Below are 11,212 nucleotides of genomic sequence, written 5' to 3' on the forward strand. Positions count from 1 at the left end.
ATACAAATCGAGCCTTAGTATTTGCTCATTATGTAGACGACACCAACCCAAAATAACTGAAAAAAAAATGCTCACAGCACAACCAGGAAAGTTATCCGTTATACAAACACAGCATATTTATCGCTCTATGGAGACTTGCTTCATAATTATAGCATTGTGGGAGTTCAAGAAATGAGTAGCGGGCTGAACATGACATCGCACTAAAAATATTGTATGGGGCTGCACTAATACTAAATAGAATACTCGAATGCGGCGTAACAAAGACGGAAACAAAAAATCGCCGAGACAAGCACACGAAAGAAAACACTGTCTATATAAAGCCGAAAAGGGCGGAAGACATTTTCATAGCGATCCACCATAGTCCTCCTGAGAGAATGCTTTTCCTTTTGCAGTTGTTGCCTCCAGATTAAAGGGCATCCATGCGCTGGATGCATGATTGCCCATTCACGCAGAAAGAAGGTTGTTGCCGCAGTTGCTGTTTTCTTTATATTCTCCATAACAAACTCAACGTATCAAAATTAACAACTATGGTACCCTTTTCCTTCTTATGATTTAAATGATTTTAGTTTGTGGTTTTGTTGTGGATAGCATGCAGAAATATGGTATTCAATTTACTGCCAATCTGAAAGGAAATATTGCATATTTGTAACGCTGCTTTTGACTGAAATACATGAAACGTTTCTGTCGTCAAGGGAGAGAAATGCCAGTATCTACAAGTGTATGGTCGCAGCGCGGTGTATTGCTCTGATATTCAATGAACGTCTCAAGTATGCCGGGAAATTACCCGCATTTGCTGGTACAACTCAAATACCTGGCCGCCAAGGTACGTCAACAAAGCTAATTTTAAAACTTACCTTCTCCTGTTCCTCAGCACCATACTCAGCCTGCTCCTTCTCCGCCGCCATGTCAGTTGGATGTTGTTTTTTTTTCTCTACGAATGGCTCATTCCCACTATGGGGGATTGTCAGTCACCGCTTTCTTTGTTTTCTTTTGCAATTATTTGTAAAAGGGAAGGCCGCGATGCGATATATTCGTCAGCCATTAGCGCGAAAGTGTTGATATTTTGATGGGAAAACTTTATCTTGGAATTCAAATAATTACAGGAAGCATTGCATGTTTAAAGCGCTATCTATATCTTATCTCGTTGATGAGTTTCATGCCATTGGGGCAATCCGCGGCTAGGCAAGGGAGTGAGAGTGGTGAGAGAGGCGAAAGAGGCGCCAGAAGGTTCTTCGATTGATCAGAGACGACTGTTCGCTGACGTGACGCATACCAGCTGAAGGTGGTATGCCGTGGTCGTCATATTGTCGTCGTCATATAATGGTCATCCCTCCGTCATCGTCATACACTCGTTATCCCATTGTCCTCATGGCGTTGTCGTAACGCGGTCGCCGTTATACCATCATCGTCATTTAAGAATTGTCATTTTTGCCATTGTCATACATTCGTCATTAGGCATTCGATGTCATATGCCGTCTTCGCGATGTAGCCGTTTGATCGCCGTCATTCCAGCTTCGTTATCCGATTCTCGACATACCACCGTCGTCACGCAGTCGCTGTTATACCATCGCCATCATTTCAGGGTTGTCTTTTGATTACAATGCTGTTTTCGTCCAGCGCCTCCGGCTGCCATTGTGTGCTTAGAAAGGCGGCGAGGACTCCAGCATATAATATTTTAAACGGGAAAGTTGCAAAGCATTTTTCACAGCGGAGCTGTCCTCAGTCGACTCTTCGCCGTCCGCCGTAGGTGTTACGCAGGTCACGTGACAATAGATGACAAGAGCTGCGCCGGAGGGAGGGCAGGTGCCACGTGACCAGCAGAGGAGGAGAGGCGCGCTGGAGAGCCGCGCGGGCAGATGTGCAAGGGGCTTTAGATGTGCGCGGGGCAGAGCGCCCCCCCCCCCCCCCCGGGGCTTTCCCCTTCCGGCGGGAGCGCGCGGCCGCAGTAAAGCGCGGACGCGCGCTTGCGTGCGCGAGCCGCGATTGCCGGCTTCCCGCCGCACGCTAGCACTCACGCGTACAGCGTAAACACGATAGCCCAACACGCAGACAACCACAGCACAACACCAAGGAACAGTCTACCAAAACGAAGATAACCCGGCCCAGAAATGCGAAAACACCCGTGTACTTAGATTTAGGTGCACGTTAAAGAACCCCAGGTGATCCAAAATTTCCGGAGTCCTCCACTACGGCGTGCCTCATAATCAGAACTGGTTTTGGCACGTAAAACCCCATAATTTAATTAATTCATTTAACCCGGCCCAGCGCCGCTTTTTAGACAGATTTCACTTCATGGAAGTGGCTTTACTTTTTACACTGAAATGTAATGGCGGAAACAGTACCTTCATAACTCCATACTATAATCCGTGCTTGAGATCAGGAGCGAAAACGCCCAGCCCGCACCATAGCGAACACTTAGCCGTTCGCTTTACACACTCGTAACCCTCATCTGAGGTATTTCAAGTTGTATATTTCTTTGTATATGATAGTTTGTCTAAAAGCGTCACGTTGTACAATTCTGGGCTGCGTTTCTTTCCGTCAGGAGATCATGTGATGAAGATTATCTCTCAATTCAGGTGCGGTGGAATAGTTTATTTGGTTTGTCTTCTATTGTTTCCCGTGTACTGACGACGCATACCTACTATGAGGGACTGGCCAAGGCTCGTGCAAAATTAGATAATGGCATTTACTTCTCACTACAAAACCCCGGAAACATTTTGCGGTGGTAATGATGATCCCTGAATACATGGCCTGCATACCAACAGTTGTGAATGGGCCTGGAATCGGGAGATTTCTACGCACTTATATGTTGTCTTCCCGTCGGTGGCTGAGGTACAAGTCGTAGTAGAATAGTAGTACTTAATAGCTGAATAATATGTAACATAGCTACACAGGCAGACTACGCCACACCGGCGAACTCCCCCGAGATGATGATGATGATGATGTCCTCAGCACATGGCTCGTACCCACTTCGGGGGATTGGCCAAGATTTGAGCACCTGAACTTTTAGATATGCGTTCTGAAACTACAGTTAATGTGCAATTTAGTAATCAGAACAACAGACAGATTAATTTTTCTGAACTGCATAATTTATAATAATAATGCCATCAATTAAAACTGAAATGTTTCTCAGAGAACTGTAAAAGTGGGGATTTAAATTTTTTTTCGTTTTGTTGATTGAATGAAACCACAAACGGCATCAAATACGTCCCTGTGGCTAAAGCCCAATACCGAGGAACCGAAAGTGAGTACTGATTCTGATGTTAAATTTACCCCTAATTTAGCAAGCGGTATTTCAAGAAGTCTTTTTCTTTGTAATTTATACCGATGACATATTAAAAAATAGTGTTCTACGGTTTCTATTTCTAGGCAGAATTGACACAGTGGCGATATCGCCAGACCAGCCCTGTGCAAATATAGGTTTAATGGTGGGACACGGCAACGTAATTTTGAAAGGATGACTTCCGATTGTCTTGATGGACACCAATGAATCTTCCACGGAAATTTTAGGTGCTGAAATTCAGTCCATGATGTCATTGTTTCCATGATATCTCTACGAATTGTATATTTTCGTTATCTGATCGCTGTTATTTGTGCCACCACTGGAAGGACCGATAATATCGGTCCATTCAGGGATGCTCGCGCTAATGAATCGGCCATTTCATTTAAATGTAATCCGCAGTGTCCTGGTACCCATAATAATTTTATAAGGTTCAGCTGGGGGGGGGGGGGGGAACTAGTGTCAGAAACGTCTTTAGAGCCGGTGAATTTGTTGAAGCTGTAAGCGCAGTACAGACAGAAAGGGAATCTGTTATAATTACCGCGCTGGATTCATTTAAAGGGAGTTTCCGCAAAGCTAGAATCATTGCTAAGAGCTCAGCTTCAAATACTGGAGCAAAATCTTGCAACATATTATTTAATAACCGGACTGAATGAAACTTAGAGCATTGACACACGTCTTCTTCCTTCACCGACCAGCCGACAACATAATTCAGAAGTAAGATTCGAACCCACGCCCGTACTACATAAGGTGCACTTCCCGAGATAGCGCGCTAGCGATATGCTAACACTAATTACAGGAACGAAGAAGGAACTAGAGAAGGTCAAACTGGAACAAATTTGCAGTTTAATAGTCAGACAAGCTGGATTGAAGGCAACATCTAAAAAAAAAACACATGAGTCAGGTTCATTCAACGATTTATATATAGACACGGAAAGCATGCTCTTCCTTTTATTATTATTCTTATTACATTAAAATATTTAGACACCACCTAGAGGAGAAATATAATCTGGCTAGTAATCGCCTCCTGAAAAGGGCTCTATGGCTACATCGGTAAAGATGAGGGAAAGAAGAAGAGAAAGAGAGAAGAGAAAGGCATTGCATAACACATCACATTCGAATAGAGCAGGATTATTACGACAGTATAGTGTTATGATTGAAAACAATGCTGCCGCAGTACCGTTGATGGTCGTGTACCGGCATGATGGTTGACCTACATAAGATAAAGCTCGTCGAGATGCACAAAGCTAATCATGAACGATAAAGCTGTATATATTATGAGGCGCCATTCACAGGCTGCTGGGTAGACTAATGTCCGTGGCGTGCGGCATTGTTCGGGCTCGGCGCGTGTGTTAGGAATGCTCAGCTGGCAGAGCTAGCCTGGCTTCGCGGGAAGATTAAACCTTGGCTGTTTGTATATTCTCGGTGCAGTTCCTGAGGGCCCGGACAAAGTTCGAAAACCAACCGTCCCCACAACATGAAATCATTAATCATCCAACTATTTCGCTTGTTCATTCCAGTTCAAAAACGCGTATCATAGTGCTTTTCTGGCGCCGAATTCGCTCTCGGAACTTCGTAACAGCGGCAACAAAATAAAAGGTGCGTCCTCGCAATGGGTGGTTAGAGAAGAGAGGCCTGTAATCTTGTACATGCGAACACTCTGAGCCAATATCAAAGGCAACCTTTATTCTGCATTCAAAAAGTGACCCCTGCAAATATGTAAGCGTAAACCTCACATGCTGAGGTTGGCTGAACAGTTGGGTCGAGGAAACTCCACGCTAATCTCTCTTTATTTCAGTGCAGTAACACGGATACTTACCGGTCCTAAACCAAAGGGCTGACATTTCTTTCATGTTGATGAGTCATGTAGACTGGTATGTTGTAGATGATGTATGTAGTGAAACTATGCAGATTCGTATCGAATACTGTAATAACGCAGGAAGTGGCATAGTCTGCAGAGTGCATAGTCTGCAAAGCGAAAACCGGCATTGTGTGCAGTCTTGGACGATGCAAGCTGCGTTTAAAGCTGATGAAGGTACTTTCGTTATGAAAAACATCTGGACCGGTATTTTGTAGCGATGCCTTATGCTTTATTCTATACTAGTCTTATCATCCACCACTCAACGCCGGCTGATCCCGTTGATAACGTGATCGGACCGTCGCTCTGACCACTGACCAAGCGCGAAAAGCGCGAAAAGGCATTAGCATCGGAAAGGCATCGCTACAAAATAGCGGCCCTGGTTTAATTTTACTTCTCGACTTTATTTTTTGGTGCCCCAGCTGGCCCCTTCGCCAACAGACAACAACGGGAACAGGCAGCATGCGGGGGATGTTGCGTAAAATTCGTGTATATTAGGTTGACGTAATAGGTATTAGGTATATAATTCGTCACAATGCCATACTGTTCGAAGCCAGATTAGGTTGTCTGAGAACTGCGATTTAAAGTGAGAATGTGCTCGCGCAACTATCCGTGCCCTATGCACGTAAACATTTATGATACCTACGCGAATCCTTTGTTGGAATGTCGTGGAATAATCCAGAGCTACATGTCCACCTAGTTAGCCTGATCGAGGCATGTGGTTTTGTAGGGAATGTGGAGGTATGTGAGTGAGCCCATTGTGCAGAGTATATTATTACGAATAGAAGATTTTTTATTGCGATAGCAAATACATGGACACTCAAATGAGATTTCTACCATCGCCGTGAGGTTCTGTATGACGTCAAACGGCGATGAAATTGTCACCGCGCGCCGTATGCTGTATGTGCGAGTGAAAGCGCGCTTTCACGGGGAGCGAACGCACGGCGAAGAGCAAACGCGCGTTCGGCTCCGTGCTCCCTGAAGGGCTGCAGAATTAAGGGTCTCTTTCCTCCTTTACAATCACCATATATATGGATCAAACGCGACTTCTTCCGTTGCGCGAAAGGCCGTGGGGGGGGGGGGGGGGGGAGGGAGGGAGGGGAGGCGACGTTTAGCTGCGGCACCAAATGCGTATTTATATAAAAAATTTTGTCGCAGTTTCACCCGAAAGGCGAAGCACCGATTGCGATAGCAAATTAGTAGATATCTATCTATATGTAGTAAGGATAGTAGTTTTATCAGCTGTACAAACTTGGACATGCAGCAGCACGGGCAACACACAGAACTGTTGTCGACGCCATCGGCGTTTTGCCCGCGTTCGCACAAAACGCGCGCGGCGTTGGTGACTGTTGCCGGAGCCTCTGCGGGCGGCTCGGAGGTTTTCGACGAGATCAGAACGGGACACTCGTCGAGCAGCGTCGTTATATAAATAGGCATTTTGTGCCGCAGCGAAACGTCGCCTCCCTTCCCCCTTCCCTCCCCCCCCCCCCCCCACGGCCTTTCGCGTGTCTGAAGAAGTCACGTTTGCTCTACATATATGGTGATTGTAAAGGAGGAAAGAGACGCTTAATTCTGCAGCCCTTAAGGGAGCACGGCGCAGAACGCGGGTTTGTTCTCCGCCGTGCGTTCACTCCCCGTGAAAGCGCGCGTCCCTCGCGCCCTTTCACTTGCACATACAACGTTCGGCGCGCGGCGACGATTTCATCGCCTTTGACGTCATACAGAACCTCACGGCGATGGCGACGGCGACGGCGACGCCGACGCCGACGGCAGAAATCTGCTTTGGAGTGTCCATATAATTGCTATCGCAATAAAACGTTGCGAGGCGAGAAGGTGGTACGGACTTCCGACCCTGCTCGACGAGTGTCCCGTTCTGATCTCGTCGAAAACCTTCGAGCCGCCCCCAGAGGCACCGGCAACAATCACCAACGCCGGGCGCGTTCGGAGCGAACGCGGGCAAAACGCCGACAGTGTCGACAACAGTTCTGCGCGTTGCTGGTACTGCTGCATGTCCAAGTTTATACCGCTGATAAAACTACTATCCTTACTCCGTATATCTCTCTACTAATTTGCTATCGCAATTGATGCTTCGCCTTTCCGGTGAAACTGCAACATTTGTTTTTGCATCTACCGTTCCGAAATGCTTTAAGAGCTGAGAACATGTCATGTCATGCTCAATGAGCAGATTATTTCACAGGCTGCTCTCTCTGAATTTCTGATATAGGCAAAATAATTATTGATCGATTCATTGACTGATTGAAATACTGCCGGAGCAATGGAAAGGGAACCGGAAATGAATGAATCATTATTTTTATCTAAATTTAAGTTTGTGCATAAAAATATTTAACGATTCGATGGCTTGTTACACGAACCATGAAGCTTGAGGGCTCGAGCAGCACCCAGTGGAAAGGGAGAAAGTACGAACGAGCTTCATGGCATCGTCCCTCACTCTGTTTCATTCACGTTGGACGCTTAACACTTCCTTGTTCACACTTTGTCAATCGCAGATGCCTATAAATAACCACAAGTGCCACCTCGTGGGTGCCGACCAAGAAGAGTAAAGTGCTGTCGGCTGCAAAGGATCACGGTTATATACTTCGAAGGCAGGTCCCGTATTCACAAAAATGTTTCTCCGTAAGTGGTCTTCGCCACTGGCCGGGCGCCTTTTCTAAAATCATGTTCATCATAAGGATTGGCTGAAATTTGCTCTTACGAATGATTGTAGCGTAAGAGCCTTTTCTGACTACGGACCCCGGTATGTATCACAGTTGTGAGTAAAATAGTGCAGGACTTTAATAGAACTATCAATAAACTACCGGTTGGCAAAAAAAGGAGAATAGCGGTGGCAGCAGCGCTAAGCAATAGAATAGGTTTGAGTCATCACAAAATAATCCAGCCAGTGCCGGTGTAATGTGATAATTATTTTCGCCGGATACTATGCCTTGCTTATAAAACCACCATTCACGACCAGCTGATCCCGCTGGTAACGGTGGAGGGGCGCCACTCGCACCATAGACGAAGTGGGAAAAGGAACAGCATCGAAATAAAACCTATTTTATTCGAGCCCATCGTTCGTGCCAGATGGTACCAACCCAACAACACCCACGGGTCTGCCTTTCTAAAAATAAAGTCCACTTTTCGTGCTTTCACGGTAAAGTACGAAAACATTGACGGAGTCACAAGATGTTTGCATGTGCGCCAGCCACTGTTCTGGTAGTTGTGAACAGGAACATGTTTCCTCACACTCCTGCGCTGTCTTCGCCGTGAGATGATGAAGCGAGAGGAGCCCCACCGCCATTTTCAGCTGTAAATGTTCGGAATTCTCAACCGAAATCGCGGAATTATCGCGAGTAGCAGAAGATCATCGTGGCACTGTTAGCTTCTTGTGAAGTTTAACACAAGGGAACGGGAGAAATTTGATCGTAACCACAAGTTTTCGCTCACTGAGAGTCGTGCGTTGTTAATCCCTTTTGCAAATATAGAGCGAATGCGAGGATGTCGGATGTCGAGGACGGCAGAGAACTAGTTGGTGTTATGAAATTGTGGAACTTGCAGACATAGGATGGTGCCATCCGGCGCAAGACAGGGGTAATTGGAGATAGCTGGGAGAGGCCTTCGTCCTACAGTGCACATACAAATAGGCTGCTGCTTCTTTGATGATGATGGTGATGAACATATATCAGTAATCGTGGAATTTACAACACTGGTGCTTGCGTAAGTTTACGGGCAACTTATGTGCAATTGTTAGTTTCAGAAAGTGTTAGGCCTTACATGACGAGTCCTCACGTGCACCTCAGTCACAGAGATATAAAGAGCGACACGTGACCCACCGTGATGGCGTAGCGGCTACGGCGTAGCGCTGATAAGCACAAGGTTGCGGGATCGAATCCCGGCCGCGGCAGCCGTATTTCAAAGGGGGCGAAATGCAAAAACGCCCGTGTACCGTGCATTGGGTACACGTTAAGGAAACCCAGGTGGTCAATATTAATCCGGAGCCCCCCACTACGGCCTGCCCCATAATCAGATCGTGGTTTGGCGTGTAAAACCCCAGAATTTAATTTCGAAGAAGGATATGTAGCCTCTAACATTCCGTACATTAAGGTATAGTGAGCTGAGCCGCTAAGCGTCCGAGTGATGCGGCAAAGCTAACATTGAGTAGTGTTCGGGAGAAAACTAATCAGCAGGAATTCAGTAAAAGGGTGATCGGCTCCGTTCGCCGCCGCGACACGTGATCTCACCTCGCCTGCACAAATGCAGCTTCGCCGGTACGTAGAAGCATGGAAGGTTGAGGAAAGCTCACTTGTTTCCGTGACAGGCATCCCGCGTCATCCAGCATAGCTGTAGCATACTTTGTGGGACGACATGCTTAGCCCTTAAGAGCAAGCATTCCTCACAGTTAAGTCCTATTTCCCCGTACGCGAAAACTGTCTCCTTAAACAACGTGTTAACCAGTTCGAATCGAAGTACTTTAACTCAAAAAAAAAAATCTGTCTACTGACCATCGCAAAATATGATATATGGCTAAACAAGTCTTACAAATGCGGCCAAAAGCCAAGTAAATAAATAAAACACAAAAAATTGAAGCATAGTTTACAACACCGCAACTACGCATCAAGAGCACCTGTCACAATTATGTACGCTGTAGCTGTGTTAGCTCGTTCAACGTGGGCAAACATTATGCTTTAGTTTACAACTTACGAGAATTTATTGAAAGAATTTAACGAGTTTTGCAAACTCGCATTCCCAATTTAGCGGTGTACTTCACAGTTGGGCATAACACATCAATTTTGTTCGCTTTACCCGACCCAATAAATACCGCTTACAGAATTGCATTATGGCTTTTCAATAGTTTTTTAAAGAAGTATACACTTACTGTTCGATAATTTTAAAGCTATATCAATTTTCTGCAACATTTTCAAATTGGCAACATCTATGAAAGACACCGCCCAACCACTCCGTACAGATGGCTAACCAGCGAGGCTGAAACGTGTGGCCCTGGTGTTTAGCAGTGGCTTAATCCCGACGCTGTATTGAAGCGTTTCTCAATTATTGGTTACATGTTTGTGTTTCTAGTGGAACGCAAGCGCCAATGGTGGTTATATGCTGCGAACCACGACGCCGAGCACACTCGAGATATCCAACGCATGCGACAACTGCCAGCCGAGGAGGCGGCGTTGCGGGCTCAGCCGCGTCAACGTGGCAATGACGGGAACGCCTTCGCCGGGGCCAACGCACGCTTTCGGCGGGAGTTTCTCGAGCGTCACTTCGGCTTAGGCTGCGACGAAACGTCCACGTTGAAATCGCGAAGTGGAACGCAAGCGCAAATGGCGGGCGGATGCTGTTAACCACGACGCCGAGCTAACTCGAGATATCGAACGCATGCGACAACGGCGAGCCGACGAGCCGGCGTTGCGGGCAGAGCAGGTACGACGCAGAGAACGACGTCACTAACGGCGCTACCAAGGGCGCGCGCGCATGGGTGAGACGTAGAGAAAGACGTAACTGACGGCGCAGCCAATGGAGACGTTTAGCGAAACATGGGACGAACGGTTTTTCGTTTCGCTTAGCGATATACCGCTTTGGCTGTAAATGTCTGCCCGCAACAGCCGGTAGATTTACCTCACTTTCTCATCATTGAAATTGCTTTAGTAGAAGCCGAACAAAATAATTCTTGCCCTGGGCCGGTTTTAAGAGGAGCCCCAAAATGTAAAGCTTCTTCCTAATCTGATGTTTACTACTGTAGGGCGCACGATCGTTCATATTTCATTGTAATGTGATGCAGCAATATTGTTCTTTTCTTATTTGTTCGATGCCCTCTCATCGATTTGTATTACATTTGTAAATTAGTCATCTTCCCGGAATTAGACATAAAGAACGGAGAATCTGTGGGTAAGTAGCTTATATAGAGGGCGCCTGCTTACATGATATTATCATCACATGTTATAAGTTATTACAAAAATAAGTATAAAAGAGCGAGTCAGCTTTGGCATCATATCCGCTAGTGAAATCTGAAAGGAAGACGGCAAAACAAAAGAAAATGACTGCATACTTGTGGGACCTTGCAGAATCAGAAC

The sequence above is a fragment of the Dermacentor silvarum genome, chromosome 6 (assembly GCF_013339745.2).
Source record: "Dermacentor silvarum isolate Dsil-2018 chromosome 6, BIME_Dsil_1.4, whole genome shotgun sequence".
NCBI classification, from domain to species: domain Eukaryota; kingdom Metazoa; phylum Arthropoda; class Arachnida; order Ixodida; family Ixodidae; genus Dermacentor; species Dermacentor silvarum.